General features: G+C 41.8%; 1 protein-coding gene across 1 annotated transcript in view; it reads left to right on the top strand.

Moving 5' to 3' along the window:
* The window catches only part of KAT2B (lysine acetyltransferase 2B), a 100,277-nt gene that overhangs the window by 14,823 nt on the left and 71,990 nt on the right, over positions 1–13,464 (top strand). The window lies entirely within an intron of this gene.

Genomic DNA, 13,464 nt, shown 5'->3' with positions numbered 1-13,464 from the left:
TTCCAGACCCAGAGGTCTCCTCCTGAAGGTTTTCTGTGGATTGGATGTTGGTGCCTCGTGGAGGGCCTGCAAGGATGTTGTTTGACTAGGGTGTCCGTACCTGCTTGTCTTGTCCTGGGTCATTTCCTCAGGCTTGACCACTCTCTTCTCCTCTGTACCCTTGACCTCTCTCTTCAATATTTGTTTTTTTTGGTTCCTTGTGGCTTTCCAGACCAAAATGGCACCCTTAATTAAGGTCTTCAGAGACGCTTCTGCTCTGAGTTACCTCACCGGTTATCTAGTCTCCCCTTCCGATTCTGTTTTCACTCTCAATTCCAGGCAAATTTGATCTCCTGAGGGAAGACTCCCTCCCCCACTCCCACTTTATTCTTTTCACTTCTACTAAAAGTCACCAAAATTTAAAAATCCCAGTTTCCAGTCATAACTTTATGGTGTCTGCTGGCTGTCTGTGGGCAACTGTGTCAACTGGAAGTATTATCACACAGTGAAGAGAGAAAAAGTGTTCATGTCCCAGAAAGGATTACTTAGCCCGTGAAATTTAAACTGTATATGGAAAGCTCACGTTAATCCAGGGAGAAGAGAGAGGTATTAACACCCACATCCCCGAGACCATCTTTTTCCTTCACACCTTTGCTACTCTGAGTGGGGTCCTCACCTGGGAATTTCTTCCAAATGCAGCATCTTGGGCCCCGCCCTGGCCCTACTGATCCTCAATCTGCGTTTTAACAAGATTGCCTAGGTAATTCAGGAGCAGAGTAAAGTTTGAGAGGCACTGCTGCAAATCCCATGAGCATTAGTCAGACTACTTCCACAGCAGTTCACTTCTAAAGAGAACATTTATTGGGATCACAGCTCATACAGCGGACTCTGGGTGTTGTTGCTGTTTTAAAATAGGATTAAAAGAATTTTCTTCCCGAAGGAATACAGGCACACAGCTAAGAGCAAACTTCAGACTGCTCGCAATGGGGGCCAATGAAAATTTAGACACTCTCACCCCAGTCTTCCCCAACCCCAGGCTCACTCCTCATTCCCTTGGACTTATTTCCAGAAATTGTTGGTCTCCCCTCCGCCACCCTCCTGAGGCTGCATCTTACATTTCCTACTAGAATTCGAGGAGGGGAACTACAGTCACTGTACAGAAATGCATTTTCTATTCCGACGAGGCTTGAATGAATTTGTGAACAGGCCAGAAAGCTGCATGGCAGCAGGTCAAAGGTGTTGGGTGAGGGAGTCCGAAAGGGACGCCAGCAACATGGCTTTATTATTAGCAAGTTTTAATTGTTTCACACTCTCCACTAATTTTAAAAACAGGGCAGCCTACTTAATGACTTATTTCTGTCATTTGCTATTTCTCTTTTGCTGGGACAGATTCTGCCAGCAGAGGTGTGGCCACCTAGATGCTCTGACTTCTTTTGCTTTTTTCTATCTGAAAGGACAGAGATGGAGACCCCCATGTGCTGGTCTTTTATTATATGATGATTTTTAATGTAGCGTATTAAGCTTCTTTAATTTGTATTTGAGAAAATAAGCCTCAATTTTGGGACGCGCTTTGGGGAAACTTCGTAGAAGACTCATATTTGAAGTGATAATTTAATAGCAAGTTCTTGCCGTTTTAAAAGACAGTTTTATTGAGGTATCATTTGCATGCCATAAATTCCTCTGGTTTTAGGCATGCAATTCAGTGATTTTTAGGAAATTGAGTTGTACAGTCATCACCAAAATCCAGGTTTCCATTACCCCAAAAAAGATCCTTGTGTCCATTTGCAGTCAACCCTGTTTGCACCTCCCAGCCCCAGACTACTAATTGACTTTCTATCTCTATACATTTGCCTTTTCTGGACATTTATATAAATGGAATTGTACAATACATGGTCTTTTATGACTGGCTTCCTACACATAGCGTAATTTTTTTTTTTATTTTTTTGCGGTACGCGGGCCCCTCACTGTTGTGGCCTCTCCCCTCGCAGAGCACAGGCTCCGGACGTGCAGGCTCAGCGGCCATGGCTCACGGGCCCAGCCGCTCCGCGGCATGTGGGATCTTCCCGGACCGGGGCACGAACCTGTGTCCCCTGCATCGTCAGGCAGACTCTCAACCCCTGTGCCACCAGGGAAGCCCAGCATAATGTTTTTGAAGTTCATCCATGCAGTAGCTTGTATCAACAGTTCATTCTTCTTTACTGCCAAGTAACATTCCAATGTATGGATATGCCACATTTTGTTTATGAACCAGTTCACCAGTTGATGGACTTTTGTTTTCTTTCCACTCTTTGGCTAGTATGAATCGCGTTACTGTGGACATCTGCATGCAGCTCTTCGTGTGGATATTTTCATGTCTGTTGGGTAGATACCCATGGGTGGGTTTGCTGAGTCATGTGACAAATTTATGCTTAACTTTAAAAGGATTGCTTTTCAAAGCTGTGGCAGAATGCACATCACATAAACTTTATCAACGTAACCATTTTTAAGTGTAAAGTTCAGCGGCACAGAGAAATTCCCTATGCTGTGCAGCCATCACCACCGTCTCTGCTTAGAATTCATTTCATCCTGCAAAACTGAAACTCTGCCCACTGAACGGTAACTCCCCATGGCTCTGTCCACTCAGCTCCTGCCAGCCTCCATTATTCTCTCTGTCTCTATGATTTGACTACTTTTCAGTCTGTTGATTATGTTCTTTTGATGCACAGAAGTTTAAAATTTTGATTAAGTCCTTTTTTTTTTTTGCTGCATTGTGCGGTTTGTGGGATCTTATTTCCCCAACCAGGGATCGAACCCGGGCCGCCTGCAGTGGAAGTGCCAAGTTCCAACCACTGGACCCCCAGAGAATTCCCGATTAAATCCTATTTTTTGTTGTTGTTGCCTTTGCTTTTGGTGTCATATCCAAGAAGTCATTGCCAAATCGAATGTCATGCAGCTTTCCCCCCCTGTATTTTCTCCTAAGAGTTTTATAGTTTTAGGTTTTATGTTTAGGTCTTTGATCCATTTGAAGTTAGTTTTTGTATATGGTGTAAGGTAAGGGTCCAACAATTTCATTCTTTTGCATGTGAATGTCCAGTTTTTCCAGCATCGTTTGTCGAAAAGACTGTCCTTTTCCCATTGAATGGTCTTGGCACCCTTGTCGAGAATCATTTGACCATCTATGTGAGGGTTTATTTTGGGGTTTTCTATTGGTTTAACTTTTTAAGAAACCGCCAAACGGTTTCCAAAGCAACTGCGCCGTGTTACAATCCCCTCCAACAACGTGTGAGGATTCCCATTTCCTCATATCCTTGACAAAATTTATTACCTGCTCTTTTTTTTTTTTTTAATTTTGTTACACTGGGTCTTAGTTGCAGCAGGCAGGCTCCTTAGTTGTGGCTCGAGGACTCCTTAGTTGTAGCAGGCGGGCTCCTTAGTTGCGGCATGCATGTGGGATCTAGTTCCCTGACCAGGGATCGAACCCTGGTCCCCTGCATTGGGAGCACAGAGTCTTAACCACTGCGCCACCAGGGAAGTCCCCTTACCTGCTCTTTTGATTATAGCCATCCTTGTAGGTGTGAAGTTGTATCTCATTGTGGTTTTGGTTCTTGACCTTTGAACATTCTGCCTTTGTCCAGCCTGGAACAGAGAGGTAGTAAGACAGAGTGAGGACACCCTCCCTCCCTCTCCCCGACATACACACAACCACAGGACCAGTTACCTGCCTGAACGCACTTAGTCCTTCTGCAGGGTAGACTGAATAAGCTCGGGCAAGTGTCTTAACATCTTAGAGCCTCAGCTTTCTCTTCTGAATAACGGGAATAATAAATCCATTTCTCGAGACTTCCCTGGCAGTCCAATGGTTAAGACTCCGAGCTTCCACTGCAGGGGGCAAGGGTTCGATCCCTGGCTGGGGAACTAAGATCCCACATGCCATGTGGTACGGCCAAAAAAAAAAAAAAACAAATCGCTTTCTCACACGAGGTGAGATAAGAACAAGTATACAAGTGCCTTTTTTTTCTGGTTCTTAATAAATGTTGGATTCACAGTTTCACTCCCTACATTTCCCATCTGTGTGATTTTGCTGTAGGACATCCCTGTCACTGATTTAACTTTTCCAGCAAATATGACTTTCCAGCATTTTAAGCATAACAGAGCCCTGCTAGCGGCTTGGCCATCTCTCTCCGCTTCCTCTGGATGCCACCCAAATATCTTCACGCTCACGTCTCTCATCGACGCTGAGTGAACTGGGAAGCACCCTGCCCCCTTGCCTGCCTGTCATCTGGGTCACGATCACTTGTTTATCCAGTTTTGCTTCCTTCTCATCATCCGTCCTGGCTTCTGGGTAGTCTGACAAAATCTGGTGCATTCTCCTGACCTCTCACTCTGGATCCTGTTGGGGCAAAAAACATGTTTATCCTAGGCCTGTCGAAAGCAGTGAGGTGGCCTTTGCTTTCTCGGTGCTGCTGCCACGTCTGCAGAGACTTGCCCCCGGGTGGGGGGTGGGGAGGGGAGATGCACTCCCCCTGGCAGCCTCCCCGCCTGTGCCTGGGTTGCTAGCTGCGGTGGTAATTGGCTTGGCAGTGCACGCCCTAAAAGGTTGTCCTGCAGCTGATACTTTGTTGAAGCTGCGAGGCCAACCCCCTTGGGAGTTCCCTGCAACAGCAGCTGTCTTGTCTTATTAAGGAGAGACATGGGAAAGGTGTTTTGAAGGGAGACGTCTTATCTCAAAGCACAGTGGCTGGGCCTGAACATCTGGAAGGGAGATAGGAAGGCCAAGGCAGAGGGCAGGGTGGCAGCAGCTTGGGACACTTGGCAGAAAATGCTTCGCTGGCAGTTGAGGATAATGGTTGAATGTTTTCCAAGGACATAATACGTCCCCTTCAGTAAACTGGGCAATAAGTCCCATACCTATTAAAAATGTTGTGCACTTAGGTTCTGAGTGTCCCATGATGCTTGTACACATGTTAGGAAGTATTTTTCATATCCTACCAACACGAAAAATTTAGAAGCAAGTGAGCAAAATCGAGAGACTTCCAGATATCTCAATGGGGTATAACTTTCATCAATTAGAGCCGCTTAAGAAATATGGGGACTATTCTCTGCCTAAGCTGTTAGGGTCCATAGTGGAGACTTGGGTTTGAGGGGGTGAATTCCCTTTAAACTCTAGTGCAGCAGTGTCACCAGAAGTAGAATGTGAGCCCACATCTGTAACTTGACATTTCCTTATAGCTACTTGTATATTTTCTTTTAAATTTTCGTTGGAGTATAGTTGATTTACAATGTTGTTAGTTTCTGCTGTACAGCAAAGTGAATCAGTTATACATATAGATGTATCCACTCTTTTTTAGATTCTTTTCCCATATAGGTCATTACAGAGTATTGAGTAGAGTTCCCTGTGCTATAAAGTAGGTCCTTATTAGTTATCTATTTTATGCCACTTGTATTTATTTCCTCGGGCTGCCATAACAAATGATCACAAACAAATTGTCAGAAAGTTCCTTTAATTCAGTTCTGGAGGCCAGAGGTCTGAAATCAAGGTGTCAGCAGGGCCATGCTCCCTTTGAAGGGTCTGGAAAGAATCCTTCCTTGCCTTTTCTAGCATCTGGTGATTCCTGGCAACGCTTGGCCTTTCTTGTTTTTGTTTTTTCCCCCGTGACTTTTGGGATCTTAGTTCCCCGACCAGGGATTGAACCCACACCCACGGTAGTGAAAGCACGGACTCCTAACCACTGGACCGCCAAGGAATTCCCCTTCCTTGGTTTTATAGTTGTGTCTCTCCAGTCTCCGCCTCCGTTCTCACATGGCATCTTCCCTGAGTGTCAGTGACTCGGCTTCCAAATCTCCCTCTCTCCTTTCTCTTATAAAAATACCAGTTATTGGGCTTCCCTGGTGGCGCAGTGGTCGAGAGTCCGCCTGCCGATGCAGGGGACTCGGGTTCATGCCCCGGTCTGGGAAGGTCCCACATGCCGCGGAGCGGCTGGGCCCGTGAGCCATGGCCGCTGAGCCTGCGTGTCCGGAGCCTGTGCTCCGCAATGGGAGAGGCCACAACAGTGAGAGACCCGCGTATTGCAAAAAAACAAACAAACCAGTTATTGGTTTTAGGACCCAGTCTAAACCAGGATAATTTCATCTCAAGATCCTTAAGTAGGACTTCCCTGGTGGTGCAGTGGTGAAGAATTCACCTGTCACTGCAGGGGACCTGGGTTTAAGCCCTGGTCCGGGAAGATCCCACATGCCACGGAGCAACTAAGCCCATGCATCACAACTACTGAGCCTGCATGCTGCAACTACTGAAGCCCATGTGCCTAGAGCCCGTGCTCCGCAACGAGAGAAGCCACCGCAGTGAGAAGCCCGCGCACTGCAACAAAGAGTAGCCCCTGCTCACCACAACTAAAGAAAGCCCACGCACAGCAACAGAAACCCAACGCAGCCAAAAATAAGTTTTTTTTAAAAAAAAAAGATACTTAAGTAATCCTATTGCCAAATAAGTTCCCTTTGTGAGGTTCCAGGTGGTCCTAAACTTTGGGGGGACACTATTCCACCCACCACACCACATTAAAAAAAAGGAGAGAAAACAATTCCATTTCGTTAATTTTAATGTTTTATGTAATATTCCAAAATATCATTATAACATGTAATCAATATAACAGAATTCTTAGCGAGATATTTTAACATTCTTTTTTCCCCCTTGGACACTAAGTCTTTGAAATTCAGTGCATATCTTACAGTTACAACACATCTCAACTTGGACTTTCTCTGAGGGCTGCATAGCGGCTTGTGGCGGACTGCCATGTGCTGGCCAACACGCTGACAAAGCTTTTATGCTTCTCAGTGTTTTGCCCTGTACTTTCGCCCTCTCTCCTCTCTTCTCGCCCTCCCTTTACCCTCCTCTTAGCTTAAGAAATAAAAACCTACTTTGTAAAAGCTACTGGGTCCCCAAGACTCACTGGAGGAAGCCGAGTTAGCCAGTTTTGAAAGAAAAGTCCTTTATTCAGTTACATTTTTAAGCATCAGGGTTCATTGTTGTACAGTTTATTAAGCACTTCTATCACAAGTGGCTTAAATAAATGTGGTTAATATTTGGGATGTAACATTTTTTATTGAGTAGGCTATTGGGAGGAATCTCCCTGCCGTGAGATTTGTGACCCACCCATTTAGCAGCCCCTCCATGAACGTGGCATTATTCTGTCCTGTTAAGACAAGAAGAGGCGCAAACTTTTCTTTCTGGGCTGATTGCTCTGAGTCTTTTGCCGTCATGAAGTTAAGATTACTATCTCTAAAAATCTGTATTGTCTTCTCCAAGAGCTGCAAGCTTGTTACTTTTTGGCTTGAACCTCAGTGAGGGGAGGGGTTGGTTTAGAAGCAGACCCACAGGGAGAAGAGTTTTGGATCCTTGAATTCTTAAATGTGGTCTGTGATAAGAAGGTGATTTCCACCCTCCTTCACACAACTGATGTATACTGAGCCTCTGTTGTTGTTGTTGGAATCTCTCCGGAGTTATGTTTTCCCTTCGGAGGAATCAATGTTAAAGAAAATTAGCAAGCAACCCATGAATATGAATACCACAGAGAAGAATATAGAGTACAGTGGGAATGTCCCTTCCCCTCCCCAACTTTTGCCCCATCCCCCATAAGTATGTATCTGTCTAGGTCCTCTGTATACCCACCCACATTCATATATACACACACACACACACACACACACACACACATTTGTTTGGCTGCGTCGCCTGCCTTGCGGGATCTTAGTTTCCCCACCAGGGATCGAACCTAGGCCCTTGGCAGTGGAAGTGCACAGTCCTTACCACTGGACCACCATGGAATTCCCCACATTCTAATATATTTAAATTGCTTATTCATTTATTTTTAAAAAACATATCAGATTATGGTATATATTGTTCTGTGGTTTGCCTTTTCTGCCATTTACCAGGACCTAGAGAGGTTCCACATCAGCACAAATAGTTAGCCACCTTCTTCTTTTTTTTAAACCATTAAAAAAAAAATTGAAGTATAGTTAATTTACAATGTTGTGTTAGTTTCAGGTATACAGCAAAGTGATTCAGTTTGTACTGTACATACATACATATATACTTTTTAAAATAAACTTATTTATTTTTGCCTGCGTTGGGTCTTCGTTGTGGTGTGCGGGCTTCTCATTGTGGTGGCTTCTCATTTCAGGTCACAGGCTCTAGGAGCGGGCTCCAGTAGTGGTGGCTCATGGGCTCAGTAGTTGTGGCTCACGGGCTTAGTTGCTGCACAGCATGTGGGATCTTCCTGGACCAGGGATCAAACCTGTGTCCCCTGCATTGGCAGGAGGATTCTTAACCACTGCGCCCCCAGGGAAGTCCCTGTATTCTTTTTCAGATTCTTTTCCCTTATAGGTTATTACAAGGTATTGAATATAGTTCCCTGTGCTATACAGTAGGTCCTTGTTTATCTGTTTTATATATAGTAGTGTGTATATGTTAATCCCAAACTCCTCATTTATCCCCTGCTCCCTGCTATCCCCACTGGTAACTTTGTTTGTTTTCTATATCTGTGAGTCTATTTCTGTTTTGTAAATAAGTTCATTTGTATCATTATTTAGATTGCACATATAAGTGATATCATATGATATTTGTCTTTGAGTTACTTCACTTAGTATTATAATCTCTACGTCCATCCATGTTGCTGCATTATTTCATTCTTTCTTATGCCTGAGTAATATTCCATTGTATATGTAATATATATACATATACAATGGAATATTACTTTATATATATATTTATAAATATATATATAGTATCTCACATCTTTATCCATTCATCTGTCGATGGACACTTAGGTTGCTTCCATGTCTTGAGTTAGCCTTTTTTTTAATTTGGCCACAACTACACGGCATGTGGGATCTTAGTTCCCTGACCAGGGTTCGAACCTGCTGCTTCCGAATGTGGCCCCTGCATTGGAAGCACAGAGTCTTAACCACTGGACCTCCAGAGAAGTCCCTAGCGTGTGATAAAGGTGGTACAATAGTCGGTAGTAACAAGCTACATAATTTAATAAATTCTTCTCTTGATCAAATTTTAGATGACATATATGTGATATATATAAGATGACATATATATATTTTGCTTTAATAAACAGTATATACAAATATCATTGAGCACATGTGAATATTTCTGTAGGTACCCTTCCTAATTGTGCTGTTGGGCCAAAGGGCAGGAACATTCCAATTTGACTTCCAAAAGGCTGCACCAGTGTTTCCTCCCACACATGTGTATGAGGTGCATGTTTCCCCTGCAAGATGTCAACCTTTTATTTTTATTTTTTGGCAAACTGATTAGTGTGAGGAAATATATCACAGGGTTTGTATCTTTTATTTATTTATTTTTCTTGTTTTTGCTTTTTAAAAATTTCATCACAGGGCTTTTAATTTTTTATTTCCCCATTAATAGTTACTTTGACCACTTTGTACGGGTTTGTTTGTAATTAGCATTCATTTTTCTTGGAATCACTTGGATTTGCCATTTTGTTTCTATCAGACTGCCTTTTCAAATTGTTTTGTAGATGATCTATATATGCTCTGGATCTTAATACTTTGATTATGGGTTGTAAGCGTATGCCCTCTCGACTGATCCTGATGTACAACATTTATAGATTAAGGAGAATTGATATCTTGACACTGTTCAGTCTTCCTATCAAGAACAATGCATATTTCTTCATTTATTCATCTTTAGTAGACAGTTGTAGTTTTTTGAATATAGGTCTTACTCATCTTGAAGTTTTGTCCCTAAGTATTTGATGGCTCTTGCTATTAGGATCTTTTTTTTCCTGTTACATTTTCTGAGTGGCTATTGGTGATGGAAAAGCTTCTGAGTTTTATGTTGCTCTTATATCCCGCCAGTTTATTAATTTCTTTATTAGTTTTGATAATCTTTAAGAATTGCCTACCAATATTCATAGTTTTTGTGTACTACTAGTACAGTGTTGAACTCTGGGCATATTCAGGACTTTCTTGTTTTGGTGACTTTAATAGGAATGATTTTTTTTTTTTGGCTGCGCTGCGTGGCATGTGGGATCTTAATTCACTGACCAGGGATCGAACCTGTGCCCCCTGCATTGGAAGTGCGGAGTCTTAAGCACTGGACCACCAGGGAAGTCCCAGTAGGAATGATTTTATGTCTATTTAGTATAATGTTTGCTTTCAAGTTAATATAATTTTCTTCTATACCAAATTTGCTATTTTTTAAAAAATCACAAATTAATTTTGAATGCTTTGAAAAGCTTTTTTGGCATCAGTCATAATGATTTTCTCTTCCTTTAATTTGTTAATGTATGAATTAATTTGTTTCAAATGATCTATCTTTGCATTCCTGTAATAAACTTTAGTTATTATGTACTAGTCAAGATGCATGATGTTGGATTGTGTAGTGTCAAATTTTTAAAAAATATTTACTTATTTTGGCTGTGCCAGGTCTTAGTTGTGGCACGCAGGATCTTGGTTGCAGCACACGGACTTCTTAGTTCTGGCATGAGGGCTTCTTAGTTGTGGCATGTAGGATCTAGTTCCCCAACCAGGGATCGAACCCGGCCCCCTGCATTGGGAGTGTGGAGTCTTACCCACTGGACCACCAGGGAAGTCCCCCTGTATTGTTGAATTTGATTTACAAGTATTTCATTTTTGTTGTTGTGAGGTTGGGCTGGTGACTTTTTCTATGTTTTTTTGCTCTCTGTATTTTGTTTTACTGTTAGAGTTATACTGAATTCATAGAATGATATGTGGTTTTTAATCTTTTTATAATGCTTTGGCACAGTTTTCAATACCAATGACCTGGTTTCCTGCTGTCCAATATGGTAGCCACTAGCCACAAATGACAATTGACTATCTGAAACATGGCTTGTTTGAGTTGAGATGTGCCATGTCAGATATCCCTTGGGTTTTGAAGACTTAGCATAAAAAACTATGTAAAATATCTTATTTATAATATTTTTATACCAATTCCATGTTAAAACATTTTAGATGTTATATGAAATAAATTTATTATTTAAATTAATCTCACCTACTTTTACTTTTTGAAATCTGGCTGTTAGAAAATTTAAAATTTTGTCTGTGGTTCACATAATATTTATGTTGGATGACCCTTGAGAATTAACTAGAATGTTCCTATAAAACTATCTGGACCTGGGTCCTTTTTTAGGAGTAGATTTTTGATGCCCTTTTCACTTCTTTTAGGATTGTTAGAAACTTTACTACTTAGTAAATCAGGTTTGATAATTTATATTTTCTGAGGGAAGTCAGAAGTCACCTGTTTCATCTAGTTTTTCAAATTTATTGGTATAAAGTTCTACAGAGTACTTATTTAGGCTATAAAATAAATCTGTAGCTTTATGTCCTTTCTCATTTCTTTCTTTCCCCCTTGATTAGACTTGCCAAGAGTTTGTTTAATTTAATGTTCTTTTCAAAAACCAACCATTTATAATACTGGCTAGGTATATGCTTTTGTTCATTACTGAGTTCCTTAAATATTTTTTGCATTAATTTCTTCTGTCTATTTTCCTTGAGTTTTTAAAAATTTTCCTTGAGTTTGTTACTTTTTCTTCTAGATTATTGAGTTGAATGATTAGTTCATTTATTTTTAATCTTTCTTTTTTTCCCATAAATGCATTTAAGGGTCTTTGTTTTCTTTATGTGTTGCCTTAACCATATCCTATAGGTTTTGATATATTGTGTTCTTACTGAGTGATTGTGTATATGTAACCTTGCCACTTCTTTCTCTTCACATCCACTCTGTTATAAAAATGTCCACCAAGGTCACCCCATGAGCCTTTTGAGTGACTCTCCATTGTTCTCACATGTGGTGGGAATGGAGCTGATTGATTCTGCAAGGAGCATCACTTTTTTTTTTTTAAATTTTTATTGGAGTATAGTTGATCTACAATGTTGTGTTAGTTTCTGCTGTACAGTAAAGTGAGTCAGTTATACTTATACGTATGTCCAGTCTTTTTAAATTGTCTTTACCCATATAGGTCATTACAGAGTATTGAGTAGAGTTCCTTGTAGGTCCTTATTAGTTATCTATTTTACATATAGTAGTGTGTATGTGTCAATCCCAGTCTCCCAGTTTATCCCTCCCCCCCTTCCCCCTTGGGAACCATAAGTTTGTTTTCAACATTTGTGACTCTCTGTTTTGTATATAAGTTCATTTGTATCATTGTTTTTTTAGATTCCACGTGTAAGCGATATCATATGATAGTTGTCTTTCTCTGTCTGACTTACTTCACTTAGTATGAGTCTCTAGGTCCATTCATGGTGCTGCAAATGGCATTATTTCACTCCTTTTTATGGCTGAATAATATTCCATTGTGTGTGTGTGTGTGTGTGTGTGTGTGTGTGTGTGTGTGTGTATCCCACATCTTCTTTATCCATTCATCTGTTGAAGAACATTTAGGTTGCTTCCATGTCCTGGCTATTGTGAATAGTGCTGCTGTGAACATAGGGGTGCATGTATCTTTTCAAATTAAGAGTTTTGTCTGGATAATGCCCAGGAGTGGGGTTGCTGGATCATATGTGCGAGGGGCATAACTTTTCATTTGTAAGCTGTCCAATCTTTTGTTCAGTAAGAGCTGTGATTCTCTAATGTTTGGGGCCAATATCCTGAAGCTACTTTCATCGGCTGCATCCTCTTCAGGTCCTTGCTTTGAAGTATTAACTGTTGTAGTTCATCATGACTTACAGAGCTCTTGTTCCAGCTCATCCTTCACCTAACAGGGCACTCCTAGCATGTTACCATCATCTTTATAACCACTTGTGTTCACTCGAGCGCCTACCCACATTCACTACTTAATGCCCCCACCAGGCTTGGGAGATAGGTATTTTATACTCATTTTATAGCTTGGGAAGCTTAGGGAGGTTAAGGGGTTTACCCTGGGTCCATACAGTTAGTAAATGTTGGAGCTAAGATTTGAAACCACGTTTATATCACTGTGAGGCCCACCCTTCTGACCACGGCTTTGATACTGTGTACCTGCAGCCTTTCTACCAGCTTCAACCTAAGATGGAACATTTTGCTGACCATGAGTTTGCCTCCCTTCCTTCCCCTATCGTTGCTGTGGGTTGGTCGAGGGCAGGTGCTGAAGGGCTGTGGAGGAAGGGGACAAGTCCTTGCGGGAGGGCTCAGAAAGGACCCCTTCCCCAGTCTCCTGCCAGCCTCTTGTGATGGAGGATTGCCTCAGCCTTCCCGGCTCCCTTTTCTCCATCCCTGCCCTCTCGGCTGCTCCAGAGTCTGAGGAAGCAATATATCATGAAAGAACATCCTAGTCCTAGGGCTTTGCTGCAGGAACATCCAGTCTCATTCTCCCAGGTTATCTGGGAAAATTTCCAGGAATCTAGTTGCTAAGCAGAGCTTCAGGAGGAATAGGTATGCATTACCTATCTGATTCAATCCCAAAGTCTTATCTATTTTAGGCCAATGGTTCAACCTTTTGTTTGTAATTTAGGTTGAATTTTTAAGGTAAATATTATGACATA

Source organism: Phocoena phocoena, chromosome 4 (genome assembly GCF_963924675.1).
Source record: "Phocoena phocoena chromosome 4, mPhoPho1.1, whole genome shotgun sequence".
Classification (NCBI taxonomy): domain Eukaryota; kingdom Metazoa; phylum Chordata; class Mammalia; order Artiodactyla; family Phocoenidae; genus Phocoena; species Phocoena phocoena.
This window is presented reverse-complemented; position numbering and strand designations above follow the sequence as displayed.